This window comes from Pipistrellus kuhlii, unplaced genomic scaffold (assembly GCF_014108245.1).
Source record: "Pipistrellus kuhlii isolate mPipKuh1 unplaced genomic scaffold, mPipKuh1.p scaffold_m20_p_98, whole genome shotgun sequence".
Classification (NCBI taxonomy): Eukaryota; Metazoa; Chordata; class Mammalia; order Chiroptera; family Vespertilionidae; genus Pipistrellus; species Pipistrellus kuhlii.
This window is the reverse complement of record NW_023425604.1, coordinates 87559-106729: the sequence shown is the minus strand read 5'-3', so window position 1 is coordinate 106729 and position 19171 is coordinate 87559.

Genomic DNA, 19171 nt, shown 5'->3' with positions numbered 1-19171 from the left:
AACATATTCTATACATTTCAGTTTATTTGGGGCTTTTGCCCTTCTTTTTAAAAATAAATATTTTTATTGGTTTCACAGAGGAAGGGAGTGGTAGAGAGAGACAGATACATCAATGATGAGAGAGAATTACTCATTGGCTACCTCTTGCATGTGTCCCACTGGGGTCTGAGCCCACAAACTGACATGTGCCCTGACTAGGAATCGGTGGTTAATAAGTTGATGCTCAGTCCTGAGCCTTGGCAGCTGTGTGGGCTTTTGCCTTTCTGATATTAGCCTCAGATCCCAGGTCTCTCTTTTGTGTTCATTAATAGTTAGTACTCTACTTCTTACATCATGAGGCATGTCATCTTTGAGTTCAAGGTAGTCCAAGCTCTGTGTAGCATCACCTTGATTTCTTTAGTTGTGTCTTCCCACATCAGCTCAGTTTGAAACTGGACAATCAATGGGTCTGCGCTGCCTGTCCTGTCACTACTTGATCCAATCCTGCAGAGACAGGGTTGAACCATATGAGTATTTATTCCAATAATGGTGGCAGTCTGGGAGAGCAGCACGTCACCCACAAAAATCTGATCTGTACCCCCTGTAAGCCAGCTTCTTATATGGGGAACAAAGAAAAAGATTTTGGGTGGAAGTGGTCAAAAGGAATAAGAATAAGTATGCATAATGGTTAAAATTTAGAGGTGATACAGACTGAAGTTTTGCAAAGGACTGTGAGTCTGTAAAGAGCTGGGGCTTTGCAAAGGGCTGTAACCTCTGGTTTCTGCAACAAAGTTGTTAATTTTTCTATAATAGCTAGAGGCCCAGTACATGGGTGGGGCCAGCTGGTTTGCCCTAAAACGTGTCTCAGATCAGGGTGGGGGTTCCTTGGGGCATGGGGCATCCTGGGCAAGGGGCCTGTGGGGGTTTGCAGGCTGGCCATGCCCCCTAACGACCCAAGTGGAGGCCCTGGTATCTGGAATTTATTTACCTTCTGCAATTGAAACTTTGTAGCCTGGAGCGGATCCAAGACTCTTGCTCACTCCATGGCTGCAGCCATTTCTGTTTGGACTTTTTACCTTCCATAATTGAAGTTTTGTAGCCTTGAGTGGAGGACTAGGCTGGCAAGGGCAGGTGGAGAGCTTGGTTTCTTCCATTGCCTGGGAAACCCAAGCCTCTCTCCTGCTCTCTGTGGCCATAACCATCTTGGTTGGGTTTATTTGCATACACTCTCTGATTTGCTGGTGGGCATGGCTTGTGGGTGTAGTGGAGTGATGGTTAATTTGCATATTACTCTTTTATTAGGCGGGACTAGAGGCCCATTGCAGGAAGATTCCTGCAATAAGGCTTTCTGCTGCAGTCACTGCCCAACCTGCTTCCCTCCCTTCTCCACCACCTCGCTTGCTTGCTTCTCAGAAGCTTCCCTCCCTTCTACAACACTTGGCTTCTTCCTATGCTGTCGTTAGTCTTCACTCTGGCCTGTATATGCAATTGCTTGGGTTAATTTGCATACTCACCTTGATTGGCTGGTGGGCAGGGCGTAGCGAAGGTTCGGTCAATTCGCATGTTTCTCTTTTATTAGGTAGAAGCCTTGTGCAGAAAATTTGTGCACCCTTTAGCAGTCTGGGAGCCCTCAGGAAGCAGGCCTAAACTGTTAGAAGGACATTCTTAGTGCTGCCACGGAGGCAGGAGCAGCTCCTCTGCCACTGCCACTGCCGCTGCACTTGCCAGCCATGAGCCCAGCTTCTGGCCAAGCAGTGTTCCCCCTGTGGCAGCGCACTGACCCCCCAGGGGGCAGCTTCTGCATTGAGCATTTGCTTCCTGGAGTTCAGTGCATGGCATAGCAAACAGTCATTCCACCTTTTAGTTGATTTGTATATTAGCCTTTTATTATATAGGATAGTTAGTCTTCAATATTTTATATCTGCCCCTAACAAAGTCACCCTAACTACTAGAGACAGCTGCTATCTTCCCCACAAGTGTGAGTCAGGGCTCCCCTACCTTCAGACAACAGGCCCTGTTCCTTGTAAGGAGGATTGCTTTATGTAAGTACCTTAACAACTTTAGCAGCTTCTCACAAAGGTGCTGATAATTGCTTACACACAGACTTCAGCCATCAGGCCTTTGAGACCACCCCCTTCTTCTGTGCCCTCAAAGACTCTCAACTGAGTGAATTAATCCCACCCTACTTCTCATTCAAGCATTACCTCTGCCCCATTCTCAGGGTCATCTCATACTATCTAAATTACAGCCCCTTCCTTGCAGCTGCATTCTGCAAACATTGAGCACTTATTATAAACTGGGCTCAGTATTAGGGATACAGGCTGAAAAAAAAAATAACAACCTTGTTCTTTTCCATATTCGTTCTACACGTTGCCTAAGTAGCTCCATCTTGACACAACATTGTGCCCAAAAAAACCTTTCCAACAGTTTTACAACCCATGTGCCATGGTAAGTGAACTTCCATTATCCCCACTCTCTTTTACCTTTTTGCTGAGCACTTCTTTATATATATTCTCTTTTCTCAGACCTGCAAGGGTTTTTACAGCTTTGACATGTGTGTTAGTTTTCTATTACTACCATAACAAATTATCACAAATTTAGTGGCCTGAAACAATGCAAATGTGTTAAAATTCTTAGCATAGAAATCTGACATGGATCTCACAAGGCTGCAATCTGGGTATCAGAAGGCTTGGGGAGACTGTTTCTTTCCACCCATATTCTGTGACCGGTGACCCCTCCCTCCATCATTAAAAGTCAGGAATATTGCATCTTGTGGACTACATTGAAGTCACATCTCTCCATGATTTTCTCTTGTGCCACCCTCCTCCACTTTTAAAATCCCTTGTACTTGAATTGGGCCCACCTTGGTGGTCCAGAATCGTCTATCTCAGTGTTTTTCAACCTTTTTTGGGGCAAAGGCACACTTGTTTCATGAAAAAAAATCACGAGGCACACCACCATTAGAAAATGTTAAAAAATTTAACTCTGTGCCTATATTGACTATATATAAAGTAATTCTCTTGAAAAAAATAGGAATCAAATAAACACAAAGAAAGTATTTTATAATTACTTTATTATGAAATATTAAGTAAACAAAATAGTGAAAAATTATAAAATTCTTGTCTTGTCTGCACCTACGGCACACCAGGCAACATCTCTGTGCCGCGGAACAGCGGTTGAAAAACGCTGGTCTATCTTAAGGTCAACTGGTGAGAAATCTTAGTTCCATCGGTAGCCTTAATTCCCCTTTACCTGGTAAATTAACATTCACAGAGTCCCAAGATTAGAATGTAGACATATTGGGTGTGAAGGGACAGGAGGGCTATTCTGGCTATCACTCTCTGTTCAAAACTGACATGTACATTTCATTCCTCTTCATTTCCTTATTTCTTTTCTCAGCTATTGCATCACATCCTGATTATTAGGTTCACCAAAGGTGGAATACACAAGGCCAAAGTGAGAAGACATTTAAATTTACTAGAGGCCCAATGCACGAAATGCATCCAAGAGTAGGCCTTCCTTCCCGTGGCTGCCGTCACCAGCTTCCTCTGGCACTTGGCACCCGGGCTTCCCCTGCAGCCCTGGCTTCATCTGAATAAATGAATCTAAAGTAATATAGAATTTGTTTAGTCCTTTTCCAGCCTGTTAAAAGGGAAAAAGATTTTCCTGTATTTGCCTAGGAAGTAAACATTCTTTAAATTATTGAAGTAATGATATGTTATTTCAATCAGGTACTTGCTTACTTTTTAAAAAGTGGTCTTAATTATGGGAACAGAAGTTTTGCTAGTTATGGTAGTGTTTAATACCCTTTTGTCACTTTGAATGAATAAATAACCTAAAACTGTTTAATAATAATGACTAGAGGCCAAGTGCATGAAATTCGTGCACAGGGGTGGGGGGTTGCGGGGGAGAGCATGGTGTCCTTCAGCCCAGCCTGCGCTCTCTCCAATCTGGGACCCCTCGAGGAATGTTCAAATGCCCGGAAGGATTGGGTCTAAAGGGGAAGTGAGACATCCCTCTCACAATCCAGGACTGCTGGCTCCCAACTGCTCGCCTGCCTGCCTTCCTGATTGCCTCTAACCGCTTTTTCCTGCCAGCCTGATCACTCCCCAACCACTCTCCTGCCAGCCTGATCACTCCCCAACCACACTCCTGCCAGCCTGACTGATGTCTCATTGATCCCCTGTCAACCTGTTTGCCCCCAACTTCCCTCCTCTGCTGGCTTGGCCACCCCTAAGTGCCCTCCCCTGCAAGGTTGATCACCTCTAAATGTCCTCCTTTGCAGACCTGGTCCCTCTCAACTGCCCTCCCTTGCAGGCCTGGTGCTTCCCAAGTGCCCTTTCCTGCTGGCCATCTGTGGTGGCCATCTTATGTCCACATGGGGGCAGCCATCTTCTGTGTTGGAGTGATGGTCAGTCTGCATATTACTCTTTTATTAGATAGAATAGGGGCCTGGTGCACGTGTGAGGGCCAGCTGGTTTGTCCTGAAGGGTGTCCCATGTCAGGGTGAGGGTTCCCTTGGGGCATGGGGCGGCCTGGGCAAGGGGCCTGTGGTGTTTTGCAGCCAGCCAATTCCCCAGCAACCCAGGAGAAGGCCCTGGTATCTGGAAATTATTTACCTTCTACAATTGAAACTTCATAGCCTTAAGCAGAGCCAAGCCCCCTGCTCACTCTGTGGCTACCGCCATTTCTACTTGGATTTGTTTACCTTCTCTAATGGAAACTTTATAGCCTTAAGCAGATGCCTAGGCTGGCCAGGGCAGGTGGAAAGCTTTGCTTCCTCTGTTGCTGGGGGCAACCCTAGCCTGTTCTCTCTAGCTCCCAGCCATTTTTGGAGGGATTTATCTTCTATAATTGAAACTTTGTGTCCTTGAATGGAGGCATAGGCCAGCAAGCCTTGGCTTCCTCTATCGCCAGGGAAACCCAAGCCTCTCTCCTTCTTTCTGTGGCTGCAGCCATCTTGGCTGGGGTTAATTTGCTTCCTCACACTGATTGGCTGGTGGGCATGGCTAGTGGGCATGGGTTGTGGGTGTAGCAGAATGATGGTTAATTTGCATATTGCTCTTTTATTAGGTAGATGTAATCTTTTGGTAAAATAAGTTTGACAATCTTCCCAGGGTTTGAACTGTAAGATTCTTATTTGACATAGAATTAGCCATTGGTCATTCCAATAGGCCTTGGAATGCCTCAAAGATTTGTTTTCTCTCTTTTGAAGGAACATTTTATACTTAAGGTACATGGGAAGCTTTGCCAAATAAATAATATCTATATCCTATTTTTATATGCCTATTACTAACATAGATTCTGATATGTTTTCACTTATAACTATTATTATAATATTGTGTTTAGAGCCGAGTCCCCTACCGACCTGAGAACGAGGGATGGAGCAAGGGTGGGTAGCTCTGCCTGCTCTGCCCCACAAGCCGGGTCTCTTGGGGACGTGGCAAGCAACAGTGTCCTTCGTTCTGCTGTGCGTGCAAGATTGGAATCTGCAAACATGTCCTTGAATTAACATAGCAGAGCACAGCTGGATGAACCTTTCAGGCTAGATATCCACCTGTGTAGGTCTTAAGGAACTGGCACGTAGCATCATGTCCTTGGAGAAAGCCATTTGGAGGACCGCCCAGCTTTAGTGTATAAAAGAGATTGCGCCCTTAATAAACTTGCTGCAGTGCCATCGAGCATTCCAGCCCTCCTGAAGCCCCGCTGTTCCTATCTTTCTGTTTCTCAGCCTCCTAGCCATACCTTCAGGACCTGTTTTACCGGCTGGCTCCGGTAATATTGTAGAATATTGTGTTTTACAGAAAAAGACAACATTTCATTATAATTAAAACCATAACTGTCTCATTTTAAATCTTTTCTTGTCATTTAGAGATAGTCACTCTTTTGTTATAATGAATTTGGAAAATGGTACATCTTCTGATGATTCATGGAAAGGACTCTGACATATACAGATCATCCTCTTTAAACTGGATGAAAACTATTAGAACTTGCCCTAATTGGTTTGGATCAGTGGATAGAGCATCGGCCTACAGCCTAAAAGGTCCTAGGTTCGAGTCCATTCAGGGGCACGTACCTTGGTTGCGGGCACATCCCCCACAGGAGGCAGCTGATTAATGTTTCTCTCTCATTGATGTTTCTAACTCTCTATCCCTCTCCCTTCCTCTCTGTGAAAAAATTCAATAAAATATATGTACTTTTAAAAATACAATTATTAGAACTCTAGACTATCTGAATTTAAAGAAATACTATCAAGTAAAATTGGGAGTAACAAAAAATGTATTATGCAACTAAGTGAACTAAAAATAATTATATAGGTTTGTAATTTTTGTAGAAAAAAGTACTGATAATTCTTAAACTTTTTGTTTTGCAGATATAGAGAGTCATTTTCACAGCACTTTGGTAAATTATGTTTTTCTCCTTATCTGATTCCTCCAGAATTTTCCAGTTCTTAGTGAGTGGGGTATGGCAGCACATTTCTTTGCATGAATTCAGTTTCCAATCGTAATAACCAAGACTTGGACTGCCAGGTCTAACATACCTGGATTCAGGATATCACCAGAAAGTTTTTAGGAATGAAGCCAACAAAAGCCCCTTGGGTAAACCTGGGATGTTGCGTTGTCACATCATTCATGGCAGTCTTTTCAGGTAAGAAATGAATGTTTCTTTCCTGAAAACTAACAAGAAAGGCATCTTGAGACATCATTGGGGGGTCCTCAAGAACTTGAGAAATTCACCCAAATCTTCAGTTATTGCAGGCAAGCTTGATGGTAACTAGGAGACTTAGCTTCTTTGCCTTTTGAGATGAATTAAAACGTGACCATAATATTCCAGGAAAAAATATACTTTAAAAGGTGTGGGGGCTATGTGATCAAGTGTTATTCTACTATGTTTATGCAAATGTCAGGCTAAATTGTAACTAGACTTATTGCAGTAAATAAATTAGTCTTAATTGGATCTTTAATAAAAATGAGGGTAATTGATGGGGGGGGAGGAGTTGTGTTTCAATAGGGAATTATTAGAACTGAAATGTTTTTTTCTTCCATAATTCTTGCTATTCTTTCTTTTGCACAATAATACTAAAATTTATAACAAGTGTCTCTAGTAGGTTACAAACCCTACTCACACACAGGGAATACCACCTCTAGACCCCCTTGCCACCTCCTTATGTGCCCAGGCCTAATTGTCCCTCTGACAGAGAGCAAGGATCTTGTGGCTCTGAGAGAAACATTCATCCCTCCTCAGCACAAAGCAGTTTCAGAAGAGATTCTATGCCCCTTTCCTTTGAAAAACTTCAGAGCCAAGATACTTGAGGGGAAGTAGTAGGCAGTTAGATAGACATGAGCAGAGCAAGGATGATGGGTCAACCAGGGGAGAAATGGATGGACCTGCGACATGCTTCTCACCACTCCCAACTTCTCTGAAGCTGGCAGTGGAGGAGCCTATGTAGAACAGACCTTTAATTTTGTTTATTAGGAGTTGGGATGCCAATGTAGGCACATATATAATTATTCTATTTATTTTGAGAAAAAAAGTCACAATTGGGGACGTTTATATATTGGGATTCACTATTGGAAAAGGATGCAGGGATGTTTTCTCTAAAAGTTTCCTTTGGTGAATGTTTGATTTTTATCTGGTGATCTAGTCTTTCAGTATCTAATAACTACAATATGAATTGTTCTGATAATTTCACCCTCCCTTATAGTAATGGACATACTAAGCTGCAGGCTGATTGGTTTCTGAAATGTGGGATAACTGTTTATATATCCCTCCCAACAGCACCATGGGGAAGAGGGGAGGCTGTTTCTTAGAACTACAGACCGTTTTTAAGCCTAGAAACATCACAGGGTCAGAACCAAGAGAGACCGTCTCATAGCTGTGATACTAAACTTGTGATGAACTCCACATGTGAAGCCCTAACGAATGTATTACTTTAACCATTATTGTTATATTGGTAATGGTAGGCTTTCTTAATGTAGAAGTGACCCAACTGACTTATAGCATGGTAAAAGCCCCACTGACTTATAGCATGAATGCCACTTTCAGGACTATATATGAGATAAATCAAAAGTTGAGATTAGTCAAGAATACATTTCTAGAGAATCGGACAGCAGTAGATTTTTTACTGTTGTGGCATAACCATAGTTGTGAGGTATTTAAAGAAATTTATTGCTTTAATACTTCTGACAATAACTGAAAGAAACAACAATCAACAAATTAGGGAAACCGTCTCCAAGGTAAAAAACAAAAAACAAAACAAAACAAACAAACAAACAAACAAACAAAAAAACCATGAAGGGTTTTGTTTTACTTATTCAACCTAACTTACTGGCTACTTAACCTGTTTGGTTACAGGTACTCTTTAATTTTTCTCTTGTTCATTTTTTTTCTAGCCTGGTTGCTTGCTTGTCTATTCAGCGTCTTCCTCTTTTTAGATCCTGCATTCACTGTATTCCCTCCCAAAGGACTGCTATCAAGGAAGAAGCAAATGCAGTCCAGATGAGATGTTTCATCTAAAACTAATCTCTTAGATATGATGTGATATGATACAATACAGATAGTAGTGGGGAAATGAGAGGGACAGAAATAGAATGTTAGGGTTCAGCTAGAATTGTAAGAAATATTAATCATGCTCTGTTAGCTGTGATTTTTTTTCTTATTAAGAAAACACATTCTAGCCTGGCTGTGAGTTGCATGTGGGACCTGGGAGCTCACCTGCAAATGTGGCCCATCCTCTCCATGCAGGAGGTGCTTGTTATCATGGAAAGATTAACAACCTATTGTAGACATCAGAGGCACCAGTCCTTTGAAGACCCCCCAGACTTTGCATACCTACAGGCCCACTTTTTCGTATCTCCAGCCCATATTACCTGTAAACTGCTTATGAGAATCATGCCATGTTCCCATATAGTCAAGGCCTTGTTATCAATACACTGAGTCTGTGCCTAAATGGAATGTTCAAGGGCTCTGAGTTTAGGAATCCTAATCTGGCCAAGATACCATGAGCCAGTGCAAGGACACATTATATACTGTGACTTTTTGTAGTCAATATGATTGGTGTCACTGTTGGCATGGTTCCTTCTTTGTCTAAATAAGTTGTTCTCAATCTTTCTAATGCCACAACCCTTTAATACAGTTCCTCATGTTGTGGTGACCCCCAACCATAAAATTATTTTTGTTGCTACTTCATAACTGTAATTTTGCTACTATTATGAATAATAATGTAAATATCTATGTTTTCCGATGGTCTTAGGCTCTACAGCAGCAGTTCTCAACCTGTGGGTCCGATATTTACATTACAGTTCATAACAATAGCAAAATTACAGTTATGAAGTAACAACAAAAATAATTTTATGGTTGTGGGTCACCACAACATGAGGAACTGTATTAAAGGGTTTTGGCATTAGAAAGGTAGGGAACCACTGGTCTAAATGGTTTTAAAGTAGGTTACTGACCATCTACTTGGCTGGAGAGGGCTGGAATGAGGAGTCTTATGGATATGGAGAGAGAGATGCTAGGATGAAGTGTGTGAAGAAGTGTGCTAGAGAGAGCATCTGGGCAGGAGAGACAGGAAAAGCTACTGAGCCAGAGACCTCAGATACCACTCTGATGTGAAGCAATGAATCTCGGAGGCAGATTGTGGCTGATCAGATAAAGCTGTGGGTCAGAAGAGACTGATGCTACTTAGTAGAAAATAGATGCATTATCACCTGGAGTCCAGCTCCCTGTGAAGACTGTTGTGAGGACTGTTCTTGTCTGATGGCTATATGGCCACTGGCTTCGGCAATAAAGACTCCTTCTTACACACCCACAACCTCTCATGGCTTCTCAATCTAAGACCTGGAGTTCTAGGAGGTCCATCCCCAGGCAGGTGGACTTGGAACCAACAGTAACCTACTTGTTACTGTCAGCAGAGGATAAAGGAGGAACTTGGATTAAGTTCCCAAGAGTTAGGACAGTGGGTAGGGGTGAAGCTGGAACCAGCCCTGGCATAGTCAAATGGGAGAATTTAGAATACATGAACTCACAGCCACTCAGAAAAACTCAGAACTAGTCAAACCAGCAAAGCTGTGCAGTGCTCTTGCTGCTACTCTGACACTGTCCATTTGGCACACCCTTTTACTTCCCCATATAATCTTTGTCCTTCTACCAAATATAAGAAGCTGTTTTATGGTGGGGGTAGAGCAGATTTTTTTTTTCTTGTGGGTGACCTGCTGTTCTCCCATACTGCTGGCATTATTAGAGTAAATGCTTATATGTGTTACACCTCTGTCTCTTGAATTGGCTCAAGTAGTGATAAAAAGCCCATACCCACTGGTTGTTTGGTTAGAAGAATTAAATTGATTTACTTCCTTTAAGCTGATGAGTAACCTGAATTTGAGTGTAAAATCCAATTCTTTGAAGCTGTGTAGTTTGTGATAAAGCTTTAAGTAGTATATCCTTCAGTTACTTTTCTGTTTATCTTCACTTTGTACTTAGCACTAAGTTTCTCTGCCTTTCATGAATTTCCAGTCAGAGAGGTGTGTTGGAGGAGGTAATCTTCCTTATACACTAAATTCTGGATGTAATGGACTAACTTGGGTGAGGGGTTATCCTCTAAAACTAAAAATGGATCCTATCTAATAAAGAGGTAATATGCAAGTTGACAATCACTAACACAAGATGGCCCCCCCATGTGGTCAAAGATGACCGTCCCATGTGGACACAAGGTGGCTGCCATAAGATGGCTATCAGGGAAGGGAAGTTTTGGGTGATCAGACCTGCAAAGGAGGGCAGTTGAGAGGGACCAGGCCTGCAAAGGACTGTTGGGGGCAATCAGGCTGGCAGGGGAAGGTAGTTTGGAGAGACCAGGCCTGTAAGAAAGGGCACTTGGAGGTGATAAGCCTGCAGGGGAGGGCAGTTGGGGAAAAATCAGGCCAGCCACGGGAGGGCATTTGGGGGGGATCTGGCCAGCAAGGTAGTAGTTAGGCATCAATCAGGCTGGCAGGGGAATGTTTAGGTGTGATCAAGCTGGCAGGCAGAAGCAGTTAGGGGTAATCAGGCAGGCATGCAGGCAAGCAGTTAGGAGCCAGCAGTCCCAGCTTATGAGAGGCGTGTCTGACAGTTGTATACATCCCCCAAGGGGTCCCAGATTGAAGAGGGTGCAGTCTGGACTGAGGGACATTTCCCACCTCATACATGAATTTCATGCACCAGACCTCTAGTTATGTAATAAAAACTTCTCCAAATTCTTGTTAAAAACTGACAAATTAGTTTACCTAATTTTACTTATGTAGATGTTGTGTAATTAAAGTTCAGTTTAATTTCACACACAAAAAAGTTTGCTATATGTATTATTGTAATTTTAAATTTATACTAGTAAATGCGACCATTCACCAATCATCTGAGTGAAGAAATGTACTCGTCTGGGGTGCGGCTTAGTTTACATGGGGACATTAGTGGAATACCCTTAATCTTCAGAAAGTCATGTCATATGAGTGCACAACATAGTATGATCATGTGTTAATTATTCACATAATCTGTAGTTGTAGATATATAATTATATGAGCAACATTTAAATATATACAGTTATAAATATATAATTATGTGACCAATTTTATTGTTTTATATTTTTTCGCCAAGTATGGCTTATTAGAGTTTTTCCTCGTGTACGGCTTATTCGCTAAATTGGATTTAAAAATGGTGAATCAATAACAAAAAATATCCTGTTACTTTAATTATAAGCAAATCTTTCTTAAAAGCATTTAAAAATTAACAGGATGTTAATGTTCACATATGACATACAGACTAGAAATTCTGTCCATTAAATCTGAAGTATGTTAAATTAAGGACTTATGGTACATATTTATCTTCCGCTATTTCTTAAATGTGTGTGGTTGAAGGTGTCTGCCTTTTTTCTTCTTGTGATGCTTCTTAAATGTGCTGATGAAAGTAAGCCTTTTGCTTGACAAACTCTGAGTAGGAAATCTATTCCAGCAAAAGCAAATGATAGACAGCTATCAGTTTTGCCCAGGTGTTATTCAAAACTAAAACATCAAGAAAGAAATGTCCATAAGGAGAAATTACTATTTAAGAATAGAACTTTTTTTTTTTTTATCAAAACTTAGAAACATCATCTTCAGACTGTTGCTTTTAATGTCTTTTATTTTTTTATGGAACTATAATTTTTCAGTCTTTTTAACCTTACAAACTAGTACTTCCTTCTTTTTTAAAATTTATTTTTACTGATTTCAGAGAGGAAAGGAAAGGGAGAGATAGAAACATCAATGATGAGAGAACATCATGGATCGGCTGCCTTCTGCACACCTAATATTGGGGATCAAGCAAGCAACCAGGCAGTATGGTTACCCCACAGGAATATGCTTTTTCCAAACAGGAATATTACGGTCCCTCATAGGAAGATTAGGTGACCCCACAGGAAAATGGATTTCCACATCAAGGTGAATTTTGCTCCCATAACGATGTGTTCCCTCAAAGGAAGGTGTGTTTCCCCTAAAGGAATTCATTTATCCACAGAGGAAGATGTATTTCCTCACAGGAAGGTGCATTTCCAGGACAGAAGCTATATTCCCCTAGAAGAAGGTAAGTATCCTCACAAAACGTTTTTTAAACAAGGAAGAAGAATTCTCACATAGGAGATGTGCCCCCTCCCCTCCAGGAATATGAATTTACCTCATTAGGAAAGTAAATTTCCTCCACAAAAAGATGTGTTCCTACATACAAAGGGGCCTTTTCCCAATAGGAAGGTGTGATTCCCATACAAGATTAATGGTTCCCTCCACAGTAATTTTCATTTCCCCCAAAAGAATTGTTCTTAGACTAGAAATGTGTTCCCACAAAGAAATGCTTAGTCATTGCATTGGAAGGGGCTCTTCAATCACAGGAAAAAGGACTCCTACACATGCAGGTCAATTTTCTTCACAGGAAGATATAATACATTCTGCCACTAGAAGATATATTTCCCCCACAAGAAGGTGCAATTCCCCTAAAGAAAGGTGCATATTCTCTCAGGAAAGTGCATTGGCATATAGGAAGGTGCATTTCTCCCACAGGAACGTGACTTCCTTCACAAGAACATGCTACTTCCCCCTCAGGAAGATGTGTTTGACCAAAGGAGAAAGGTTCCTCACAGAAAGGTGTGTTTCTCAACAGGGAATGTGTGTTTCCCCACAAGAAGATTAAGTTTCCCCCAAAAGAAGGTTATTTAACCCAACAGAATAAATAATCCCACAGAAAAATAGCTTCACCCACGGGAAGGTGAATTTTGTCCACATAAAGATGCGTTCCTGCACAGGGAGGTATGTTTCTCTCAAAAGAAGAAGTGTTCCCACAGAGATGTGTTCACCCACAGAAAGGAGAATTCCTGAACAGGAAGTTCATTCTCTTTCCCTCCCTCACCCTGACCCCAATATAAGGTAGATTTTACATAGGAAGATTGTTTCATAAAAGGAAATTGTGTTTTCCAGTAGGAAATTGTGGGAAGCCGTGTTCCGTGGGGCCCGAGGGCAAGGATGGAGCACAGGGTAGGGACGCCTACCTGCTCTCCTACAGGGATTGAGTAGGGACGCCTTCCTGCTCTCCCCTAAGCCTTCAGGGTCAACTAGGGACAGGGCAGACCATAGCCCCATTGTTGGGGAGTGCGTGTGATGCATGACTTATCTGGATGTTCTCAGCTAAGCTGTTCTCAATGATATCTAGCCAGATGCCTGCTCTATGTATCTTTTTCCAAGAACGCCTTAAGGAGCTGACGGGCGGCCTTGTCCTGGGAAAGGGGCACTTGGAGAAACACCCAGAAGGCCACATAAATGTACGCCTGCAACTAATAAAGCAGCTGCAGTCTCACCATGGACTAGCAGTCCCCCTGAAGCCCCGCTTTCTCTTCTCTTTATTTCTCTTAAACCTCCTAGCCCTACCTTCAGGACCTGAGATACCGGCTGGATCCGGTAGGAAATTCTATCCTTCACTGGAAGATGCACTTCCCCCACAGGAAGCTGCATGCTCAAGAAAAAAGGTGCATTTTCTCATGAAGTTGCTTTTCCATTGGGAGATAAATATACTCCACAGGAAGGTGAATTCCTCCACAAAGGGTTCCTTCACAGGAACGTGTGTTTCCTCTCCAAGAAAGATGTGTTCCCACACAAGAAGGTGCTTTTTCCCTCTCAGGAAGGTGTGCACACCCTCCAGGATGAAGAGTTCCCCACACAGGAAGTTGCATTCTCACACAGAAAATGTTCTCTCGTTGGAAATGTCTTCCCTTTACAGATCTTTCATTCGTAGGAAGGTGCCATTCCATCACAACAAATAAGTTTCCTGCACAAGAAGGTGAGTTTTTCCTCACAGGAAGATACTTTCTGACAGAAGAAATGTATTTCCCCCAAAGGAAGGTTAACTTCCCTCATAGAAAAGTGAGTTTTCCCCACAGGAAGAAGAGATATCTCACCTGAAAATGTGTTTCCCACATAGGAAGGTAAATTTCTCCCACAAGAGCATGCATTCACTCATAGGAACATGCATTTCCTCATAGGAAGATGTGTTATACCAATGTATGAGGGTTCCTCATAAAAAGGTGTGTTTCCCAGCAGGAATGTGTGTTTCCCAAAGGAAGTTTAGGTTCCACCAAAAAAGGTGCTTTTCCCCAACAGGAATATTACATTTCTCCACAGGAAGGTGATTTTCCCCAATGGGATTTGTGTTCCCACAGAGGAAAGAAGTTTTCACAAACAGAAAGAATTCCTAAACAGAAAGGTGAGTTTCCCCTCAAGGAAGTTGCATTTCACCAAAGGAAGAGCATATCGTAAAAGAAAAATGTCTTTCCCAGTAGGAAGATATGTTCCCTCACAAGAAGATGCCTTTTGCTCACATGAAGCTTCATTCATCCCCCCCAAAAAATGTGCATTTCCCAAAAAAAGGTTGCTTGTCTCTGAAAAAAATAAAGGATACCCACACAGAATGATGTGTTTCTCCCACTGGGAAATGAACGTAGCACACAGGAAAGCGAATTCCTGCACAGAAAGATGTGTTCTTTCACTAGGTGAATTGCTCCATGGAACTCTGTGTGTTTCTCACACAAACACAAAAAAGGTGTGTTTTCACCAGGTAGGTGTCGTACTCTCATAGTAAGGTGCCCTTCTCCAATAAGAAGGTGAGTTTCCCTAACAGGAAGAAGGGTTCCCTAGCAGGAAGGTGCATTTCCTCTTGGAAAGTGCATTTCAGTCCAGGAACATGCATTTTCCCCACAGAAAGATGTGTTCTACAAAGGGAGAAGAGTTCCTCACAGAAAGGTGTGTTTACCACAGGCAATTAGGTTCCCCCACAAGAAGATGCTTTTTCCCAGTGGGAATATCATGTTACCCGATAGTACAAATAAGGGACCCCAGAGGAAAATGGATTCCTCCAGAGGAAGGTGAATTTTGCCCACCTCAAGATACATTACCTCGCAGGAAGGTGCATTTCACCAACAGAATCCATGTTCCCACAGAGGAAGATGTATTCTCTCACAGGAAGGTGTGTTTCCAGATCAGAAAGCTATATTCCCCTAGAAGAAGATGAGTTTCCCCACAAGAAGTTGTTTTTTCTTGATACAGAAAAATATTCCTAGACAGCAAGATGTGTTTCCCCCACAGGGATATGAATTTACCCTACAGGAAAGTAAATTCCCTGCACAAAGTTGGGTTCCTACATATGAAAGTGCCTTTCCCCAAAAGTAAGGTGCCAGCGCTACACAGAATGAAGGGTTTCCCCACAGAAAGGTACATTTCCCTGACAGAAATATGAATTTACCACAAAGGAAATGAAAATTCCTGCACAAATATCTGTGTCCCTATGTATGGAGGTGCCTTTCCCCGAAAGGAAGGTGTGATCCCTTACAGGATTAAGGGTTCCCCCCCAAAAGAAGTGGCGTTTCCCCCAAAGGAAGCATTCTTACCCTGGAAATGTGATCCTGCAAAGGAATCTTTCTTACATGCATAGGAATGTGCCTTTCAAGCACAGGAGGAAGGATTTCTTCAAAGTAAGATTAGTTTTCCTCACATGAAGATGTAGAGAGCCCCCTGGGAAGGCACGTGTACATTCTTTAAATTGTCAGCTGAGCCTGAGGCTACTGGCAGAGCCAAGTCTCAGCTATACCCATTTTCCCTCCCCAACCCCCAAGAGGCGGAGAGTGTTATTTAGTTTCTAATTTACCTTTGTTCAGGTGTCAACAGGGGTGGATCTAGATATGTAAATCCAGTAATGCTAGGGCTTAGTTAAGAATGCAAATAAGCTCCTTTGATCCTAAGTTTTGCTGTTACTTCCTAGTATTTTGGGATATAAAAATAATCAAGCAGCTTGGGATTGTGGTCATTGCCTCTCCATCGGACAGAATGGTGTCCCACCTAGCTCCCAGATTTTTAAATCTATCTCTGCATCTTCTTTCTGTTTTTTTTTTTTTCTTTCATTTTTTATTAAGGCATTATATGTGTACATATCTTAACATTGCCCACCCCCTCTCCCAAACATGTCATCCCTCCCCAGAGTTTTGCATCCATTGGTTATGCTTATATGCATGCATATAAATCCTTCAGTTGATCTCTTATCTCCTCCATAGCGTGTTTCCCCGAAAATAAGACATCCTCAGAAAATAATACCTACTTACAGGTTTCCTTCTGAGTGAAATATAAGGCATTCCCCAAAAACAAGCTCCCCCAGGCTAAACATGAGAGAGTTGGTCCACTGATTCTGAAAGAAATGGAGTCACAAGAAATTCACCAGGAAATTCAGGAATTGGATTGTGAGGATGCTGTTCCAGAGACGATGACATGATTGTCATTGAATAAATGAGTACATTCTTGATACTGTAGGACTCACAGTTTGTCTGCTTTGTGTTGACAACTAACGTACTACCATATACAGGTAACAAATTTCCTTTATTTTCATTTAACAATAAATGTGTACCATATTCTTCTTCATGGAAAAATAAGACATCCCCTGAAAATAAGACCTAGTGCATCTTTGGGAGCAAAAATTAATATAAGACACTGTCTTATTTTTGAAGAAATGGTATTTTCTTACCCTCCCCACTGTAATCTGACAGTCTGTTTGTTGCTTTATTGTCTCTGTATCTTTCTATTTGTTCATCAGTTTGTAATGTTCCTTATTAACCATAAATGAGAGAAATCATGTGGTGTTTTTCTTTCATTTACTGGCTTATTTCACTCAGCATAAAGATGGCAATATTTTCCCATCCAAGCCCATAGGTAGCTCCAGGAGGGGACCCAGCCCCGCCGTGGTGCTTCCCTGTCAGGGGAACCCTGATCAGCAGTCCCTCTCCTTCCTCCTGGAGTCCTCCTGTCCCTTAGCTTGCTGACTCCCAGTGCGACCCTCAACTGCTCTCTCTGCTTTGGCACAAGGCTCAGAACCTGTTAGTCTAATCTTCCGCCATTTTGGAGATCTTCTTTCTGTTTTTCTTTCTTTCATTTCTTAATACAAGTTTCTCCACTCAGCAACTGGACCTGTTCCTTTTCCGTGCTGGACACAGAAAAGAGAAACACCTCTACACATAACGCCCAATATCAGGTACTGAGTTTGGAGGCAATATGCTAAGGGGGTCACTCCTACAACCCTGCGCACACATATTTAAAGGAATAAGGTAAGAAGAGAAGAGTATTGTTGTGAATTGAATTATCTAGGTGTAAAATATTGGGTAATCCTTATAAGTTAAAACTTATCTCAAAGTTTTATCTCAAAGTTTGAGCTCTGGGTCCCCTCCCAAAGCTCAAATCTCAAAGATGTTCTGTTAAGCATAGGCAGCTTCTTTATATTTTTTTCTTAAGTTTTGTTGATGAAATGTGGGGAAAAGTCAGAAAGTAGTTGCGTAACCTATATTAACAGAAGGTCCACAGAAAATTCCTATTTCTACTTTAATTCTTGATTCAGCAAAGGAGAGTTTAAGAATGTTAAGCACCATGTGGATAGAGAGGATCCAAGATGGCTGCACAGGTAAACACCTAACTGCAGCCACACACAACAATTCCAATAAAATACAATTAAAATATAAAATGGACATTGCCCAGAGCTACAGGAAAGTCGACTGACTGGAAATTCTACAATGAGAAGCAAGGAGAAAACCAGAAGGAAGAGTGGAGGAGCTGTAAAGCCTAAGGTACGGAGACACGTGGTGCGCGCGGAGAGGACGGAGCCAGAGAGAAGGGGGCGGCTGAGTGCCTGGCTGGCGTTCCCTAGTGGGAAGGAGACAAAAGCTCTGACTGTGCTGAGCACCAGGTCTGACTGCTCTGGACCCCAGTTCTAGTCCAGACCCAGGAGACTCAGGCTCATATAGTGAGAGACTGGGCTGTAAGGCGGAACCCCGGGGGAGCGGCGAAAGTCAGAGCCCCCAGAAGCATGAACACTGCGCGCAGAGAAGGGACAGTTAGCTGTGCCTCGGAATTGCCCTGGTGGGAAGGAGACAAAAGCTCCAGACTGCTCTGAACCCCACTTCCAATCCCACTTCCAACTGAACTGAACCCCAGTTCCGGGCTCATTGGGGGAGAGACCAGACTGGTAGCAGGCGAAACTTGAGGGCACCTCACTCTCAGAGGTGCTTGCAGCGAGTACCGAAGGACCCTGAGAAACACTGAGACTCAGGAGCCGCATAGGGCATGGATGACGGAAGCCAAGGCTGTAGGCTCCACCCTGAAACTCCGCCCCATCCAGGCAGAACACAGAGACTTTTAAGGCTACCAACTCAGGGAAGCTGCAAAAATGCCCAGACAAGGAAATAGATCACAAATGAAAGAAATGGAGGGCAAAAAGCCACTGGATATAGAGTTCAAAACCACACTTATAAGGTCGTTCCAGAATCTCCTAGAAAAGGCCGATACAATAAATGAGACCTATGAGGATATGAAAAGGGATCAACTAGAAATAATAAGGAATCAACAAGAAATAACGAATACATTCTCTGAAATAAAAAAAAAAATATTATACAGAGTCCTAAAAACAGAATGGAAGATCGCAAGAATCAAGTCAAACATTTGGAACATAAAGACCAGAAGACACTCCTCCGCAGAAGCTAGAAGGCAAGAGAATCCAGAAAGTTGAAGATAATGTAAGAAAACTCTGGGACAACTTCAAGCAAATCAGAATTATGGGGGTCCCAGAAGATGAGAGAGCAAGATATCGAAAACATACTGAAAGAAATAGTGACAGAAAACTT